At 55.7% G+C, this 19,472-nt stretch overlaps 1 pseudogene; it reads right to left on the bottom strand.

Annotated features, from left to right (window-relative positions):
- The window catches only part of LOC128948168 (Fc receptor-like protein 3), a 74,393-nt pseudogene that overhangs the window by 31,085 nt on the left and 23,836 nt on the right, over positions 1 to 19,472 (bottom strand).

Genomic DNA, 19,472 nt, shown 5'->3' with positions numbered 1-19,472 from the left:
ATACTGGGATGCAAGGCTATTGGGAAATTGGAATACTGGAATATTGAAATATTGGAAAACAGGGTAGTTGGGAAATTGAATGGAATGCAGGAACACTGGATTATGGAAATATTGGGATACGGGAATACTGGAGTATTGAAATGTTGGGATACATAAATATTGGAATATTGAATATTGGGATACATAAATACTGGAATAGGGCAAGAGCCAACCTGACAGCCCTACAGGACACAGGGACAAATTAAAGCCACTGCTCCCAGGAAATAATTGGATAAACCAAGAGGAAATTCCCAATCCTTCCACCTCCCATAGGGATACCAGAATTGGGAGACCACAAGCAAACCCTCATTAACCATCATTAACCCCAGGGCTTAATTATTTCACACACCATCCCCCAGTCCTCACCTGGGAGCGCCCACTGAACCCCAAAATTCCAGCACCGAGCTCCATACCTGTCTCTCATGCCAAACTCAGCTTTTTAAAAGTTCCCCAAAACGCTCAAAAATGAGGGAAAATTTCATCCCAGTGCCCACAAAACCCTCCCCCCTCAGCCTGGGAATGCTGCTCCCCCAATTGGCACATCCAGGTACATCCAGAATTCTCCCCACTCCCAGCACTTCTCCTGAACAGAAAAATCAAAGAATCGGGAATTTGGGTCAGCTGGGACAGAACCAAATCCCAGCTGGGATATCTGCAGGATTCCCCCGGCCACAGGCAGGTCCTGACAGCTCCTCACACCCCTTGGACTTCCAGAGCTGGCAGCAAAACATTCTTGCAGCTCAGAAATCCCTGGAATTAATCAGTAATTGGACATCAACAACGCGGAGTGAAGTGTGACAGTGGGAGGATCTGGAGGGATCCCTAAAAACCAAACCCCACGCTGGGGTTTGAGGGATTTCAGCCACAAAGTTTAAGGACTTTTTTGGAGGAAAGGAAGATGAGTTTCCACACAGCAGGAATATTCCCATGGGAAGGTGTTTTCTGGGGCAAAGTTACAATTTTGGGTGTGAAAAAGCAGCAGCTGGAAAGCACAAGAGCCAGGAATGGGAAGGAAGCATCTACAGGTTGGAATCCAAGGGGTTTATCCCTAAAAATGCTCCTTTGCCCTCCCCAGGATGGTCCTCACACTGAAATCTGAGGGATTTATCCCTAAAAACGCCCTCTGCCCTTTCTAGGAGTCTCTACATTGAAATCCAAGGGGTTTATCCCTAAAAATTCCCTCCCAACCTCCTCAGGAGGGTCCCCACAATTAAATCCAAGGGTTCTCCTGTAAGACCCCCACCCAAAACCCCCAGCGAGGGTTGTGGGGCTCAGTCTGGGCTCAGCGCCCCCATAAGAACACCCCAAATTCCCCTCAAAGGCTGACATGACACCCTCATGACACCCTCATGACACCCTCAGCAAGGCACCCTCAGCCCCCTCAAGACCCCCCTTTTGGACCCCCTAAACCTCACCAAGGGATCTTCTGCCCCCTTGGTGCCTCCTCAGGACTCCCAGATCTCCTTCAAGGGCCGGGGGTCTCAACCCCTTCTCATGACATCCTCACCAGGGAACCCTCAGCCCCCTCACGACCTCCCAGATTCCTACCAAGGGTTGAAGGCTCCCCCTCCTCACCAGGAGACCCTCAGAGCTCCCAACACCCCCAAACCTCACCAAAGGGCGCTCAGCCCCCTCAGGATTCCCCCAAACCCCCAGCAAGGGCTGGGGGTCTCAGTCCCTCCTCATCACACGATCTTCAACCCCCTCACGACCCCCCAAAACCTCCCAATTGCCGGGGGTCCCAATCCCCCTCATGACCCTCTCACCCAAGGCCCTGCAGAGCCCCTCAGCACCCCAACACCGCACCAAGGGCTCGGTGTCCTCTCAGCCCGGGCCCCTCAGAGCCCCCTCAGGACCCCCAGAGCCCCTTCATGGCCCCAGAGCCCCCCCATGGCCCCCAGAGCCCCCTCATGGCCCCCAGAGCCCCCTCATGGCCCCAGAGCCCCCCCATGGCCCCCAGAGCCCCCTCATGGCCCCCTCAGGACCCCCATTCCCGCTCCCCCGGGATTGCCCCTGTGTGTGGGGCGCGTTCCCGGGCCCGGCTGCCGGGGGCCTGTGGCTGGGCGGCCCCCTCGTACTCACACCTCCAGGATGCCGGGTCCCCCTTGCGCACCCTGGCGCGGTCGGCGGCTCCTCCGCCCAGCACGGCGCTGACGCGCTGCAGCGGCACGTACAGCTCACCGTTGATGCTGAGCAGCTGCCCGCCTTCGCTCACTTGCCCGCGAACGTTAAAGCCGTAACCTGACTAGGACTTGACAATGCGGACGACGCGGGGCCCGCCCGGGGATCCCTCCCCAGCCCCGTTCCGCGCCTCCGGCAACGCTTAGCCCTCCTCGTCCGCCACCTTGGCGTCCACGCACGGCAAGCGTCACGATACTTCGCCCACGACGGCCGCCGTAGGGACCCACCCCTCCCGCTTGCACTGCAGAGTACGATGGGAAATGGAGTCCGCGGAGCTGCCCAGCGCCGTTAGCGTGCCGCGGGCCGCAGAGGATGATGGAAAATGTAGTCAGAGAGACAGAAAGGCGGGGACAGTGCGGCGCATGCGCTGTGGGCTTAGGAACAAGAGGTTGCCATGGGAACAGGGCTGTTGTCATGGGAAGGGGGTGTTGCCATGGAAACCGAGAGACTGTTACCATGGGGACGGGGAGAGGTGGGCATGGGAATGGGGGCTACAGGTGCCATTGGCCTGGAGGGCTGTTTACGTGGGAATGGGGGGTGTAGGCATGGGAATGGGAGGGGGCTGTTGCCATGGTAATGAGGGGGCTGTGGGTGTGGGAATTGGGAAAGGGCTGTTGCCATGGGAACAGAAGGGTGTTGTTCCCATGGGATTGAGGGGCTTAGGGCGTAGGGAAAGGGGGCTGCTGACATGAGAACGGGGGACGGTTGCCATGGAGATGGGATGCTGTTGCTATGAGAACGGGGTGTGCGTTGCCATGAAAACACGGGGCGTGCTTTCCCTGGAAACCGGCAGGGGGCGCTGTTTGCGGCGGTGCTGTGGGGTGACTCCCAAGGGACTGAGGGAGCCCCAAAAATCCTGCAAATCCCACAAGGATCTGCTCAACAACCTGAGCGGGACCCTCCTTGTTCGTTGCCAAGCTGACTAAGCAGAGATGAACAAACAGAAACCCCCCGGTTTCATCAAAAGCTGTGTTTTGGGTCCAATAAAAGGGACAAGGCTCCTGTGCCCCCTGGCACTGGTGGGGGGGGGGGGGTAAAGGGGAGTCCCTGGGGGTACAGGGAGCACTGGGAGCACTGGAATGGGGAGCTCTGCGCAGCCCCACATCCGACCCTCCCACTCATTGCCACCACCCCAGTCACAGGAACACAAGATCTGTGGGATGGGGGTGCACACGGGGAGTGCCCTGGGGCAGGGACCCCCAGTGCCCCCAGTGTTACAGCACGCTCTCGTAGTCACGGGGGTCCCAATATCCCTTGTCGGGTCCTGACAGCTCCGCGTTGGTCACTTGTGGATCCCGAGGTGGGGCAGGACCGAAGGACACCCGTGGGGGCCGTGAGAGTGACACCAGTTGTGAGGCCCTGGGTGGAAGTGATACCCATGGGTGACGTGTCCCTGTCCCCCCCTGTACTCACCCTCTGCCCACTCAGTGCCCACAATGTGGGGGTCCAGCACAGCTCCCACCGCCAGGGGGGTCCTGGGGGGATAAGGAGGGGGATCTGGCTGGGTTCTGGGAAGAGGGAAAGGAGAGTCCCAGACAGAGGCCCCCACTCACATGTGCTGGGGCTTCCTGGTGGCTGCAAGGGAAGGGAGAGGGGGTGACAGTGGAGACACCGGGACCCCTGAACCTTCCTGGGACCTCAGCAGCTCCAACCACCCATAGGACCTCCAAATCCCCACAGCAGCCCTGATTCCCAGCGGATTCCTGATCTCTGCCCCCACTCTGGGGGCTTCCCCTCACTCCAGGATCCCCACCCCCCATTGTCACCCACCCCAGCAGTGCCACCAGTGACAGCCCCCGATGACAGCCAGGAGCAGGAGCAGGAACAGGAGGGTCCTGCCGACATTCACAGCCACTGCTGGGGACAGAGGGGACACACTGGGGTTACCCTGAACCCTGGGGGTACTGAGCACCCTGGTGACCCCGTGTGAACCCACCTGTGACCCAGGGTGAGCCAGGTGTCACCTCCAGGGCCAGCTCAGGACTGAGTGCCCGGAACACGCGGTGCCCGTCATGTCCCAGCTGGTTGTTGGCCAAGCACTGATAGGTGCCCAAATGTCGCACATCGATGTCCCTGAGCTCCAGGAGGGGACCCCGGGCAACCTCCTGCCCATTGTGCAGCCAGGTGAATGTGACAGGGGCTGAGCCCACCTGCACCGAGCAGCGCAGTGTCACGGCATCACCTGTGTGCACCGGGTGTGACAGGGGGCCGGGGGTGATGGTGGCATTGGCCACGGGCACTGTGGGGACACAGACAAGGCTGGCACTGGCGAGGTGGGATGGGGGTGCCGTGGGTGGGGTCACCCCCATCCCGAGGGTCCCGCTCACCCAGGACGGTGACATTCAGGGGTCACTCTTGGCCACGCTGTCCCCGTCGCTGACCCGGCACCGGTACTGGCCGCTGTCATTGTCCCCAACGTGGCACAGCTCAAGGTGGGGGCCGCTGCCCTGCAGTGCCGCTGAGCCCTCCCGGTGCCAGGAGAAGGACAGGGGACCTGTTCCTATGGCCACGGCACAGCTCAGCACCAGGCGGTCCCCGAGTGCCACCTGTCCCCGAGGGGGCTGTGCTGACACAGACACCCCCGAGGGCGGGACCCCTGCAGGAGAGGGAGACACCAGGGGACAGTGAGGGACCAAGAGGATGTCAAGGAGGGGCAGGGGAATTCCAGTGAGGGAGAGGGGGTGCAGAGATTGGGGGAGGGGGACTTAGAAAGGAATCCCGAGAGATGATAAGGGGGTCAGGGAGGGAACACCTGGAGAGGGAGGTGGGAAACACCAGGAAGGGTACGGGGACCATTGGAGGGGATGGTGAAACTTAGGGAATGTGTGGAGACCTCAGAGAGGGGTGAAGGAACCCAGGGAGGGGTACAGGGACACGACGAAGGATGGAGGGAAACACAAGCCAGGAATGGGGGGACCTCTAGGAGCGACCTGGGGCATCGATGGCAGGACACAGAAAATGCACCAGGGAAGGATGAGGGTACCCATGTACGGGGCTGGGGGTCCCGGGGAGAGACCCGAGAAAAAATGGGGAGAGCCAGGAAGGAATCTGGAAAAAGTTGGGTACCCCAGAGCAGGCGTCAGGGAGGTCTGGGGGATACCAGGCAGTTTGGGGGACCCGAGGCATCTGTGGGGGCTCCCCGTGCCCATCCCTGCACTCACTGCACACAGCTTGTGGCACAGACAGCTTGGGAACAGGGACACCGAGGCCACCCTGGGCTGAGGCAGCACAGGGGGACACTGTGGACATCTGGGCAAGTGGTCACCATGGACACAGCCCATGCTGGCCCAGGTCACCCCCACCAGCTCATGATCCCATCCCCATGATCCCATCCCCATGGCCACATCCTCACCGTTCTTGTTCCTGCATCCCAGTTCCCTTGTCCCTATCCCCAGAGCTACCTGAGCCCAAAGGTGCCAGTCCCCACATTCCTGTCCACACATCCCCATCCCCGAATACCTGCCCCCTGTTCCTGTCCCCAAAGCCACCCTACATCTCCAGTCCCACCAAGGTCCACTGTGGGTAACATGGAGTGGCACTGCTGGCATTGGGGACCTCAGGGGACCCAACAGCCCCACTGTGCCCCCTCCCCTCCCAATCCCCGGGGTGTCAGGCCCGTGCCCGGGGCACTCACCCCACAGGAGCAGCACCACCTTCCTGGCCATCCCGGTGTCCCCAGCCATGTGCACTGGCTGTCACTCGCTGCTGTGGCCACTACTCCCCCAGCTAGCGGCTCTTCGGATGAAGGGGAAGGAAGCGAGGTCACATCTTGACCTCATGCGTAGGTGGCCCTTGGTGGGGGCAGGGTGGCCACAGGCAGAGGACACAGGTGGGTGGGACAAAATGGGTCCTTGGGTTCCCAGGACTGGGGGGCTCAGTGGTTTTGGGGCGGCAGGAATGGGGTCACTGGGAAATGGGGTCTTGAGGAAGGGGAATTTTCGGCGATGGGGGAGCCATGGGAATGGGCGTCCCCATAGCTGGTGGGACTCAGGGATGGGAGTCCTAGGGGAATGTGGGCTCCAAGGATTTGAGTTCATTGGATGGGGGAATGGTGGGTCCTAGGAGGATTTCAGGGGATGGAATGAACGGGAAGGTGTTCCCTGTGTCCCCCCCCAGATCCTGTGCTCCCGTGCCCGGGGGGATGGCAGGGAGTGCGGTGGTCCCATGTGGGGCTGCCAAGAGCTCCCCGTTCCTCTGCTCCCAGTTCTCCCAGTGCTCCCAGTACCCCCAGGGGCTCCCACTTCCCTCCCCCTGTTCCAGGGGGCACAGCATCCCATCCCTCTTATTGAGCCCCACATACACCTTTGTGATTAAACTGAGAGAAATGGATTTTGTTTGTTCAGCTCTGACTGGCCAGCTCGGGATTGAGGAGGTTCCCGGTCAGGTTGTTGAACAGATCCTTGTGGGATTTGCAGGATTTTTGGGGCTCCCTCAGTCCCTTGGGGACAGGAACAAAATGATCAATTGCTGCATTTCCAAACTGGTTTCCTCTCAGCTGCCCCCTAACGGGGAAGGAGTTGCCGCTCCCTGTTTGTTCCCTCTCGGTGACACCGGCCAAGGGCTCGGGCACCTGTGGCGGTGCCGCCCCGTTACCTCGGGCACCGATCCGGCAGCTGCCGAGCCCCTCGGGCCCACCCCAACTCAGCCCATCCCCGCCCGGTGCCCAAACCCCGCACCCGGCGCTCCCCGAGCGGCGTCTGAGCCCCGGAGATGCTGCGGAGCCCCGGCCGGGGGCACCGGGAGGGCGGAGGCGACCGGGGACCCTGGGGAGGAGCCCCCGGTGCTGCGGGAGCGGAGTCCCGGCCTCGGGTCACTGTCGCCGGTCGCGGCTGCCATCGTACTGCGAGAGCCGAGCCTGTCCCGGGCTGCGGGGACCGACGGTGTCGGTGTGTCCCGAGCAGGGATTTTGGGGTCTTACCCCGTCCTTTCCAGGAACCCCCGATCCCCCATCCCCCCGCGGCTCCGGGGCTGTTGGGGACGTTGGGAACAGCGCCGCTCGCGTCGGGGGCCGTTGGGGACATCTCGCGACAGCCGCTGCTGTCGGGTCTGGCGACAATCGCGACATCCGTATCGGCCAATGGCGACACGCGACAGCCGCCCCTGCCCGGGATTCGCCTCCCTCCATCCCGGGGACACTCCGGGGTCTCGGGTCCCCAACCCCAGCGGGTCCCGTGTCCCCCAAAACGCTCCTGGGGACACCTCGGTCCCCCCTGACCCCCTTGGTCCCTCCCGTCCCCCCGGGCTCGGCGGAGGCTCCGCAGGAGCTCCGGGGCTCGGAGCCCGCCCGGGGAGCCCCGGGTGCGGGGTCGGGCACCGAGGGGGCACCGGGAGGGGAACCAAGCAGAGCTGGGGAGGGGGGATCTGGGCACCGGAGGGATTTTGGGAAGATTTGGGGAGATTTTAGGGTGATTTGGGGGATTTGGAGGGCATTTTGAGGTGATTTGGGATTATTTTGGGGGCCATTTGGGAGATTTTTGGAGGGTGGGGAAATTAGGAGGGGTTTTGGGGTCATTTTAAGGGCTTTTGAGGGTGATTCAGAGGTGATTTTAGAGAAGTCTGGTGAGCTTTGGGGTGATTTTGCGCAGATTTTTGAGAGTTTGGGGTGATTTGTGGGATTTAGAGGATATTTGGATATTTTGTGCAGAATCTGGAGGATATTGGGGTGATTTAAAAGATTTTGGAGGCTTTAGGGATGATTTGGGGGAATTTTGGGGCAATTTGGGTTTAAGGATTTTGAGGAGTTTGGGGACATTTGGGGTTGATTTTGGTGGATTTTCTGGGTATTTTTGTGGTATTTTGGGGGCCATTTTTATGGGAGTTTTTCGTGAGATTTTGGGAGAATCTGGGGGGGATTTGGGAGCCTCACCCCATCCTTTCCTGCAGCCCAAGGGCTGCTCCAGCCCCATCGTACTGCTCCATGATGTCACCAATGTCACCGTCACCCCTGGAGCGCTGCCCTTGCTCCGGGACAAACCCCAAAACCATCCAAGTCATCATCAGGGACCTGACCCAGGAGCTCATGTGAGGCTCCCAAAATCCAACATTTTTCCCCCAACATCTGCAATTTTCTCCCCCAAAATCTGCTATTCCCCACCCCCCCCCCCCCCAAATCCACGATATTTTGCCCCAAAATTCGTGATTCTTTGACTGAAAATTCAGGATTTTTCCCCCGAAAATTCAGGATTTTTTCATTAAAAAGTCAGGGGTTTTTCCCCAAAATTTAGGATTTAAAAAAAAAAAAAACCAAACAGGATTTTTTTGCTCAAAATCTGCTGGGTTTTCCCTCCAAAATCTGGGATATTTTTCCGCTGATCCTGTTCCGTGTGCCTAAGAATTCCCAAGGATTGACCCCCAGCCTTGCTCATCATCGGCACCGAGGAATTCCAGCGGATCCAGGAGGAGTCTCAGCCTCCCCGGCAGCTCACGGATAGGCTGCGGATCCTCAAATCCCACCAGGACATGGCTTTGTGGGCATCTCCTGATTACCTGAGCCCCAATTTCCCAAACCCGAATTTCCTGATCCCAAATTTCCTGATCCCAAATTTCCCAATCCCACTTTTCCTGAGCCTGATTTTCCCGATCCCGCTATTCCTGGTCCCAAATTTCCTGAGCCCAATTTTCCCAATCCCAAATTTCCCAATCTTGATCTTCCCAATCCCAAATTTTCTGATCCCGCTTTTCCCAATCCTGCTTTTCCTGACCCTGCATTCCCTTTCCCCACTTTCCCTGATCCCACTTTTCTAATCCTGATTTTCTCGATCCCACTTTTCTTGATCCTGATTTTCTGGATCCTGTTGTTCCTGATCCTGATTTTACTGATCCAGGGAATGCCCCAGGATGTCCCTGGGAATGTCACCAGGAATGGCTCTGGGAATGTCCCGGGGAATGCCTTGGGATGTCCCAGGGATGTCTACAAAATGTCTGCGGGCTGTCCCGAGGATATCCCTGGGAATGACCCCCAGGAAGATGCTGGGAATGCCATGGGCTGTCCCTCAATGTCCCCAGGCTGTATTAACATTGTTTGTGATTCTCCTTATGTTACAGGAATCATTGAGAGAATTCAGCACTCATTCCTGAAGGAAGGCTCTAACAAAGTTATTTTTCTGTTATTAATCTCTCTGTACAGCTTTTCACTTCACAGGTCTCAGCAATACAACCTTCTGCACTTTAGATCACACACACCTCTGCCTGGGCCTGCACTGGAAGGTGATGTGAAGGCGGATGCCCTCGCCATGACAGTCACTATACCACTAAAGTCAGGGCAGGCCAAACTTTCTCATGATGTCTACCATCAAAATGCCTGAGCACTGGGAAAACAATTCCATCTGACTTTGCCCCAGGCACGGGATGTAGTGAATCCTTGCTCCCAGTGTCAGCAGACTCTTTCTATGCCACCAATGTTAGGTACAAACTCACAAGGGTTGAAACCTAATGACATCTGGCAAACAGATGTAACACACTTTTCGAGCTTTGGGACTTTTAAATATGTCCATGTTTCTCCTGACACCTTTTCTGGATTCACAGTAGCAACAGTACACTAGGGTGAGAAATCCACGGGAATTTGAGGGGAATTTTGGAGGGGAACTGAAAGATTCTAAATGCCTGGAATGCTTTCATTCCTTGGGAATATTGGAGGGGAACTGCAGGATTCCAAATTCCCAACATCCGGAATGCTAGTATTCCATGGGAGTTCCATGGGGAATTTGGGAAGGGAGCTGAAGCATTCGAAATTCCTGATGCCCAGAATGCAGTTATTCCATAGTTTTGGTGGGAATCTGGGAGGAGAACTGGAGCATTCTAAATTCCCAACACCCAGAATGCTCTTATTCGTTGGGAATTTGGGAGGGGAACTGAAGGATTCCAAATTCCCTATGCCCCAAATGCCATTATTTCATGGGAATTTTGGATGGGGCCTGCAGGATTCAAAATTCCCAATGTCCAGAAGGCAATTATTCCATAGTTTGGGGGGAATATTGGATGGGAACTGGAGGATTTGAAATTTCCAATGCCTGGAATGCAATTATTTCATGAGAATTTGCGAAGGGAACTGAAGGATTGAAACTTCCTGATGCCCAGAATGCCATTTTTCCATGTGAATTTGGGAGGGGAGCTGGAGGATTTGGAATTCCTGGTGCCCAGAATGCAGTCATTCCATTCTCCAGTTTTGGTAGGAATATGACATTGGAGCTGGAGGATTCAAACTTCCTGACGCCCAGAATACTGTTAATCCATGGGAATTTGGGAGGGGAATGGGAGGAGTTGAAATTCTTGACACCCAGAATGCTGTTATTCCATGGGAATTTGGTGGGAATTTGGGAGAGGAGTTGGAGGATTTGAAATTCCCAACAGTTTGAATGCCATTATTCCGTGGGTATTTCGGAGGGGAGCTGGAGCATTCAAAAATTCCAATGCCTGGAATGCCATTGTTCCATAGTTTTGGGGGGAATTTTTGAGGAGAACTGCAGGGTTTGATGCCGGGAAAGCCATTATTCCATGGGAACTGGGGAGAGCAGCTGGAGCATTCAAAATTCCCAATGCCTGGAATGCCGTTATTCCATGAGAATTTGGAAGGTAAATGGCAAGATTGAAAATTCCTGACGTCTGTGCCTCTCATGTGCCTTTGCAGCTGCCAGAAGGTGCAGTTTTGATCTGTGCTGATCATGCTTATGCCAAATATGGGCACCAGTGCTTGTGCATTTTGATGGAAAAAAGCATGACTCAGTTTTGCTTGTTCAAAATGTTTGGCAAAGTGTTTGAAAAAACCATTGTCAGTTTGTCGGCTCTCACATTTCCTTCTGCCATGAATCCTGTTAGCGAGGAATGAGCCCTGATATGAGAGACAAAATATTGGCTAGTTCTCAGTGTCAAAATTGTAGAAAGACATGAAAGCCAACAATATCATTTGTAACATCCTTTAAAACTGATCCTTCTATTCTTTTAACAATACTAGCAACACAAGATAAATCGGTAATTAAATTCAGAAGTTCTGAAAAGAGCTGAAATGCTCTAAACTACTGCAGCCAGTTCAACAATCTGAGGACAGCCCTCTATTGTTGGAACATCTGACTCCCATGTTTTGGTTGTTTGATTTTGCCATACTATTACTGATTTCTGTGTTTTCCCTGCTCCATCAGTGAGGAGAGTTATAACACTTAAAGGCTCTTCACTAAGCATGGGTTTTTCTCTAAAACTTAATTTAGCTTGTAACAATTTGTGGCCTGCGTAATGAATAGAACAAACACCTGAATAATTTAGCAATGCAATTTGCAAGTCTAAATTTTGCAAAGCCAAATCAACCCTTTTCACAGGTAAATAAATAATTACAAAATCTTGGCCTGACATAGTTAGCAATCTCATTCTGGCTCTATGATTTCAGCTGTCATCTCCATGGTTGTAAAAATTGATTTTTGGAGACCTATAAGGAAGAAAAACCCACTTTGTGATTAACAAAGGATCTTTTTCAGAAGTGTCCCATTTAAAAATGAGACTATAAAGTTGCATTATTTCTCCTAACTGCAAGAAATGCAGTGTCTCTTCTACAAGATTCCTTCACTTTTATTTCTAGCTTTACAAGAGCTAGATGTGGGAGTCAACCCAACTAAGACATAGGGTCAGCTGACTTCACACCAAACACACCAAGCCTGATCTTCAAGGTCTGGGAACCATTCATCTAAATCAGGGCAAGCCTCAGATCGCCTCCTAAGAGCCTTTGGAGTAGTTATGTTAATTAGTCCAAGTCCCACTCCCCTACTGGTTACATGTGTTCCATATATAGTATGGTTTCTAGAATGTTCATCTCCAAGACTATATACTGTTACCTCTTCCTTGTTTCTGGCCCTTGGAGCTTCTCCCTATGTTGTGTTCTGTTCCTGAGCATAGTTCCCATTTTTATTTCCCATTAAAAGTCATTTCCTTGTTGGACACTCCATGGCTCCCCCTCCTTCTCTCCTATTTCGCACCACATTCACCCTGAAGTCAGGGGACCCAAAGGTTTGTCACAGCCACCCTCACTGCGACAGCCAGTGCCCAGAGCGCTGTCAGGCAGTGCCGGGATCCCGGCTGTGCTTCTGCTCCCCACAAGTCAGGAGTGGCAGCCCCAGGCTCAGACCCAGGCAGAAAGCCAACCAAGGGAGAGCAGAGGGAGGGCACCCTTCCAGTGGCACTGGGGCATGGCCGCAAAACAGCCCCTGCTGCTTCTTCATCCGCCTGTGTTTGGGCTGTGCTGGTGGCAGAGCCAGCCAAGTTATGCTCTGTGTTCCAAAGCCTGTTGGGAGCGGGCATGAAAAGCACTGTGTGCACAGCACAGAGTCCTGGAAGGTGCTGGCAAGAGCGTCCTGCAGGAACAGGGCTCTGGTCCCTCACCAGGAAAAGCCTGGTTTTGGTGCTGTGAGCACAGGCAGGAGCTGAGGCAGGTGAAGAGGCAAGCAGGCAGCTTGTGTTTGTAGAGGGCCTGGGGCTGCACGTCTGAACCTGCCCCTGGAAACTCACTTGAGGGAATAGGAGCTAGAGCTGGAGTGCCTGTCCTGAAAGGACCTGAAGTCATTCAGCCTTGCCAGCGTTTCTTAAGTGTGTGTTGGTGTTCCCCAGGAAAGCTGCGCATTTGGGGAAACAACTTTGGAGGAAAGGGGCTTGCTTCTCAAGGAAAGTGCTTCCCACGGAGCTCCCAGTGAGGCAGGTGCAAGTGTCCCCCTTTGGCTCTCTGTGCTCCTTTCAGTCCTTGAGGCCCATTGCACTTGGCAGAGGGGCAGGGAGAAGGCAATGAAGAGCAGGTTTGGCATCTGCCTGGACCTGTGGAAATCAACCCAAGCACCTGCAGCAGGTAGTGTTACCCTCTTTGGACAGAGGTGTGAGCAGGAGCATCTCTGTCCAGCTATGAGCCCCAAAGCTCTCTGTGAGAGCTGTGAATTAAAAGGCCTTTACACACACACCTTTCACATCTTTCCTGTCTGCTGTGTTTCAACTCCTGGCAATAAGCATTTGCCTCCTGCTTGGTGGGAGCTGCTGTGGCCCAGGGCCATCACAGAGCTGGGATGTGTGGGATAGGCAGCGTGGAGAGTCTTGGCTGATCTTGGTGTGTCCCTGCCCTCAGAAAAGGCCTCCCAAAATGTCCTGCTCATAGGGTCTCCCTGTGCATCTTGGAGAGAACAAGGCAGGCATTTCTAGATGCTGGGCATCAGCCAGCCTTAAAATGGGGACGTCGGCGGGAGTGAGCCCAGCTGAGACACCCTGAGAGCAGCCCAGTGCTCCTTCCTCCTCTCTGCTGACCCGTGAGCATTTGTCGGCTTTCGGGATGGCCCTGGCTGTGTCAGGGCTGCTCCGTGGACACGAGACAGCCAGTCCTGTCCTGCTGGGTCCCAGCAGTGCCTGGCAGCAGCCCTGCATCCACGTCAGGGTGCTGGCCAAGAGAGGCCCCGGAAGCTGAGGCAGCTGATTCGAAGCTTTTACAGATACACAGGGGATGGCCAGCAGTGTTCCCTCAGGATACAGCAGTCCTGAGGGGCATCTCATCAGTCCTGAGCTGCGTGATGCCACCCACTCCTTGTGGCACCAGTTGCTTTCCTGTGGGATGTTCTACCTCCCCCAAGAGTGAAGAGGGAGCTGGAAAAAGAGCTTGCCAGGCTGCTCTGGATCCTTTCCCGGCAGCCCTGGTTTGGAGTGGAGAAGTCCAAGCTGAGTGCAGATGTGCCAATGGAGCAGCTGTGCACAGGAAGGCTCGCTGGCAAGGATGATCCAGGAACCACAGGCCTGGCAGCCTGGCTTTGCTCCAAGCCAGAGAAGGCCTTGGAGCAGATCCTCCTGAGTGCCATCCCACGGCACGTGCAGGGAACCAGGGGCTCTGCTGGAGGCTGGGAAAGCTCTGCAGAGGTACAGGCACAGCTGGGGCTCCTGGCGGGGTGTTGAGGGCTTCTGTGGGGGTGTTTAGGGGTGGTTGTTGGGGGGCGTGTTGGGGAAGGAGTTGTCTGGAAGGTGAGAGGCCTGGCCTGGAACTTGAGCCAGTTTGAAGGCAGCATCTGTGCTTTAGCACAGCTTTGGTTATGGAGGGCAGAAAGAATATCTGTGACCATTTTTTTTACTGGTGCTGTTTCTCCTGCAGGGAACAAGAAGGGAGAGTTGTACTTTATTGGCCACTTAGATATCTGTACTGGGGGAGGATTAGCCCTTTTGCCATCTACTCTTTTGTTCTGGCCATGATCCCTTATTCTGAGCAACTGTTTGTGGCACTGCTCTTCCATATTGTCATCACTACACAGCAGATGCCACCAGAGGAAGTTGATACCTTCTGGAGAGCATGCCAGGAGGAACACCGCCTTCCCATCAAGCTTAACAGATCCCAGTCCTCCTGTCCTTCCCATTTTGTTCTGGTGACTCTTGTAACACTGAGTGGTCTTTCATTCCTTGACAGCTTTTACTCCTTAAAAGAATTAGGAGATTATAATCCCTTCTTCAAAATCCATTTGCAAATCAAAGAATGGCCCTCTTTTTGGCTCTGTGTAGTGTTATGTTTTGTAAAGTGACTTCCAGTGGATGATGTTAAGGCAAATGAGTTGCTGCTTTGAGATGGGAACAAACTTCCAAACCATTCCCATTCTCTGGCCATGGCTATTAATTGGAGAAGTTTGCAAATTTTGGAACTACTTGAGTTGAGCAATGGGAAGTAAAGCTTTCCTGAAGTGAGGATTCTTAAATGCCCTGAGCCCACAGAGCAGGGCAGCATTTGCTGATGTTTCGAGCAGTTCCAAGAGATCCTGTGGGGCTGCCTTAGACACCTGGGCCCAGGGATTCCTTCCAGCCTGGGCCACTTTGGCTGGGCTGGGGGCGGCCCCAGGGCAGGTGGCAGTTGTGCAACGGCCCTGGGTGGCAAGCTGCAGCACAGTCACCGTTGCATGGAATGGAACCCGGTGTCCAAGGGACCTTTGTGACACGTGGGAAATAGAAGCTTGCCCAGGTGCTCAGAACAGGCAACGGGACAGAACAGGACAGAGCAGTGCTGTGAGGAGCCCCCACACAGCACACTCGTTTCTGTCTCTCCCAGTGCTTTTCCGCAGCGTTATTCCTGCAGCTGAGCTCGAGGCCAGACTGCGGGACTCTGTGACTCGGAGCTTTTCCGAGGCATCTGCCATTCCTGCGGCCAGTGCCATCGACCGTGGGATTTGGTCACCTGAATCACTTAGGAGGAGCCTCCTGACGTTGTGGCAGGTGCCCTCAAGACCAGAGTGCAGGGCTTCCTGTCCTGCAGCCTTCCTGAGGCTTCCCTGTTGCAGGTGCCTTGAGGGCACAACTGCAATTGTTCACTTGACGATATCCTGAGGCATCTCTTTTTAAGACACCCTCAAGAACAGACTCTGGCATGGCAGCCAGATTCCCCGGCATGTTGAAAGTGTTTAGGGGGAAAAAAAGGACAAGCCCTGGAGCTGCCCCAGCACAACAGCCTGAAGATCCAGAGCAGATCCAGACACTGCAGGATGGTGAGTAGCAGAGCTGGGCCACAGGGCTGATGGGTACAGCCAGCTTGGCCCCATCCCATCCCAACCAATCCCATCCCCTGGGGAAATGCCCATGGACAGGATGAAACAGGGGCAGGACAGACACCCCACAATGGCCGTGCTCCATCCCCTGGGTCATGCTGGGGCTCTCCCTGCCTGGGAGCGCAGGGCTGGGCTGTCTTCTCCAGGCTCTCCCGCAGCCCCTCAGCTCTGGCTGCGCTCACTCTTTGCCAGATGCAGCCCTGGACATGACACAAGAGCAGAAGTCCAGCCGTGGCTGCTTGCGCCAAACCCTGAAGGTACCTGCAGCCACCCCCATCTGGGCTGGGCCTGCTGTCCCTGCTCAGCCCAGCACCACGCTTGGAGCATGCCACAGAGCATCCCTGGCTTCCCTGCCCTTTATTCTCCTGCAGGTGTTCCAGAAATTCCTGCGCATCCGACGACATAGAAAGAGTGGCACCACAGCAGCTGAGGGCACAGCCCAGCCTGACTCGGGGCTGACTGAGCTCCAGGCAGAGCCTGATGTCAGCCCAGATTCGGCTGACCGCTCACAAAACTCTGTGGCTACAATGAATGAGGACAGGGCAAAGGCAGACAAGGCAGTGACTGAGGATGTGGCTGTCATAAACACCAACACTGCAGAGACTGAGGACATCTCAAATACTGGCACCAGGCCCACTCTCACTGGGATTCATGCTCCCACTAAGGATTTTTTCGAGGAGAGTGCTGTTCCTTCTCAGCAGCAGGTAAGCAGCCTGGGGTCAGGCCTGGAGGATTGCCAGGATTGTGTGTCCCCTCAAGGCATGGTCACTGGGCCCCCTCAGCCTATGAAGCCAGCACAGTGTGGCCGGAAGGGAAGCACTTCTTGGGGGAAGCTGGGGAAGTTGCTCCCAAGGACAGCACTCAAAATCTACCCCACGCCTCCTCCAGGTGCCAGCCATCGTAAGAAACATCCACCAGACTCTACTGTCCCAGGGCACTGTGGATGCCAGGCTGCAAAGGGACATTGTGAGGCTGGCTGAAGAACAGCCTGCTGACGTGGTGCTGACCCTCCTGCGCTGTGCCCCAACATGTGACAGGTACTGGGCCCACGTGCCTGGAGAGCTCAGGGCTCACCAGCCTTTAGGGCCCATGGCCCTGCACAGCCTGTGCTATGGGCTCTGCCAGACAGGCACAGAGGTCCAGGACCCTCGGGCCCTTCTGTTTCCCAAGCCTGCTGCCAATGCTCCCCCCTTCCCCCTCAGGGCACTGGGGCTCTTTCATCTGCACTCCCACAGCTGCACAGGGCAAGGTACTGTGACTGAGATGCCCCTGACACAGATATCTGATCCCACAGAGCTGCTGCAATCATATGGAGAACCATTGGCTCGTCACAAGTAACAATGGAGAGAGTGCTGCCAACACTGGTCCGTGTAATGGAGGATTGGCCACTGCACAGCGCATGCACCTCTGATGGGGACAACAGCAACGTTTTTGCCCTGGCTGTGAGTTTCTGGGCCCATGCTCAGCCCCAGGTCGCCTCTCCAGTAGCTCTCAGTCCTTTTGGTGCCGGAGTCACTGGGCTGAAACCTGGTCTAGGGGCACGCTCAGGGGGCACCAAGCCTGCTGCTCCTCCTGCATCTGCCCTTGGGCCCTGCCCCATGGACGCCTTGGCACTGAGCGCTGTCTTGGGCTGCTTCTTTTGCAGGCAGCTCTGGTGCTCTAGGTGACTGTCCAGGTGCCTGAGTGCAAAAAGGCCATGATCCCTTATTCTGAGCAACTGTTTGTGGCACTGCTCTTCCATATTGTCATCACTACACAGCAGATGCCACCAGAGGAAGTTGATACCTTCTGGAGAGCATGCCAGGAGGAACACCGCCTTCCCATCAAGCTTAACAGGTCCCAGTCCTCCTGTCCTTCCCATGCCCTTGTGGCCAGTGCCAGTGCTCCCAGTGTGACCTGGCCTTTGCTCTGCACACAGGTTTGCAGTGCAGGCCATGAAGGTTCTGCTCTACATGCTGCAGTGTGACCACGTGGTGATGTCTATGGAGCGCAAGTGTGGCTGGGACACGCTGCTGTGTGCTGACACCCAGCACTATGCCATGGGTCTGCTGGCCAGGTGAGACCCCCTTCTCCCCACTGCCCCCGGCATTTGTGCCCTGTGCTCCACACAGTCCCTGTGGTCATGGGCCACGGAGCCTCGTCACTGAGGGACGGCCAAGGAGCCTGAAAAAGGCTGGGAGAGGAGAGTGCCCAGAAGGGGCCACTTCCCAGAGCACCCACATCCCCTCCAGGGATGCTGGGGAAAGACCAGACCTCTCTGAGTCAGTCCTGGGAGAGGTTTGCCCCCCACCTCAGGGTCTCCTTTTTTCCCCCTGCCAGGGAGATGCGTTATGACTTGACCCCCCTGTGTTCCCATGTCGCATATTGCCTTCTCCTGCTGCTCAGCAGTGAAAAGCCAAGATGGGATCTGCCCTTGCTGGCATTCCTTGTGGAGGTGAGCCTGGTGGCCAGCGCTGCCTTGCTGAGCTGCCTCCCAGCTCTGTGCCCTCCCACAGCCCCAGCTGCCTGGGATGGTGCCCACGCCCTGTGCTGCTGCCTGGGCCCGGCCCTGTGCGCTTCTGGGCTCCTGCTGGATGGCTCCCCTGTCACTGCCCTGTGCCTTTCAGGTCCTCGAGTGCCTGGACTTGAGGAAATGTGCTCGCACTCTTGTGAAGATCACGTCAAGTTGCCTGCAGATGGAGTGCAGGGAGCAGCGTCGCCTGGCGCTCAGAGGCCTCGTTCCTCTGGGTCTGTGGGAGAGAATGGCAGCAGGGGCCAGTGTATCCCAGGGCTGCAGGTCCCTGTGCTGAAGGTGCAGCTCCACAGCACTGTGCAGTTCCACAATCTTCTTGAGCACACTAAAGGCCAGCAGAGGGACAAGGAGCCTGTGTGTCAGGACCAAAGTCATGTCTAAGGCCCTGCCATATTTGGTCCACTGTTGTCCACGTCAACAAGATCATGAAGAGCAGACAATGAAGGAAACTTTATGGTTTAACTGGTGGGAAGTTCAATGTAACTGGAAAAACTCCACTCCAAAAGAGGAGATGTCAGGCCTGGTTATGGGCTGGAGGGATGAAAAGGACAAAATGCCCATCCTTTTGATGGAGAGGATGCCCTGAATGAGGGTGGCCAGCCTGCTCCGCCCACTGGAGCACCATGCTGAGATACCCTGAGAGCAGCCCAGTGCTCCTTGCTCCTCTCTGCTGACCCATGAGCGTTTGTCTGCTTTCAGGAGGGCCCTGGCTGTGTCAGGGCTGCTCCGTGGACACGAGACAGCTGGTCCTGACCCACTGGGTCTCAGAAGTGCCTGGCAGCAGCCCTGCATCCACGTCAGGGTGCTGGCCAAGAGAGGCCCCGGAAGCTGAGGCAGTGGATTTGAAGCTTTTGCAGATACACACAGGCGATGGCCAGCAGTGTTCCCTCAGGATACAGCAGTCCGGAGGGGTCTCCCTAATTCAAAGAAATCAGCAGACAAATGCATTGCCTTGTAAAAGCCCTTTTATTGAGCTAGCAGGAGGGCAGGGGGTCTGCACTCCACTAAAATGCTTCTCTGCCACGTGCAAATTTCAGTAGGTTGATGTAGGAATTCTCAACAATATAACCCATCTTTTCTCTTCTGAGGTGATTTTAATGGGCAGCAGGTTAGAAACACATTCTGTCAGATTCCTGTACTTGAATCCAGGTCCAGGTGCTGGTCAGGAGCAGTCTCCATGCCCTAGAGGAGTCAGTAGTCAGTGTCCAATGACA

Source organism: Melozone crissalis, unplaced genomic scaffold, assembly GCF_028551555.1.
Source record: "Melozone crissalis strain CALT ecotype California unplaced genomic scaffold, PUWL_Pcris_2 ptg000114l_1, whole genome shotgun sequence".
Classification (NCBI taxonomy): domain Eukaryota; kingdom Metazoa; phylum Chordata; class Aves; order Passeriformes; family Passerellidae; genus Melozone; species Melozone crissalis.
The sequence above is the reverse complement of the archived record's forward strand: the minus strand, read 5'-3'. Positions and strand labels throughout refer to the sequence as shown.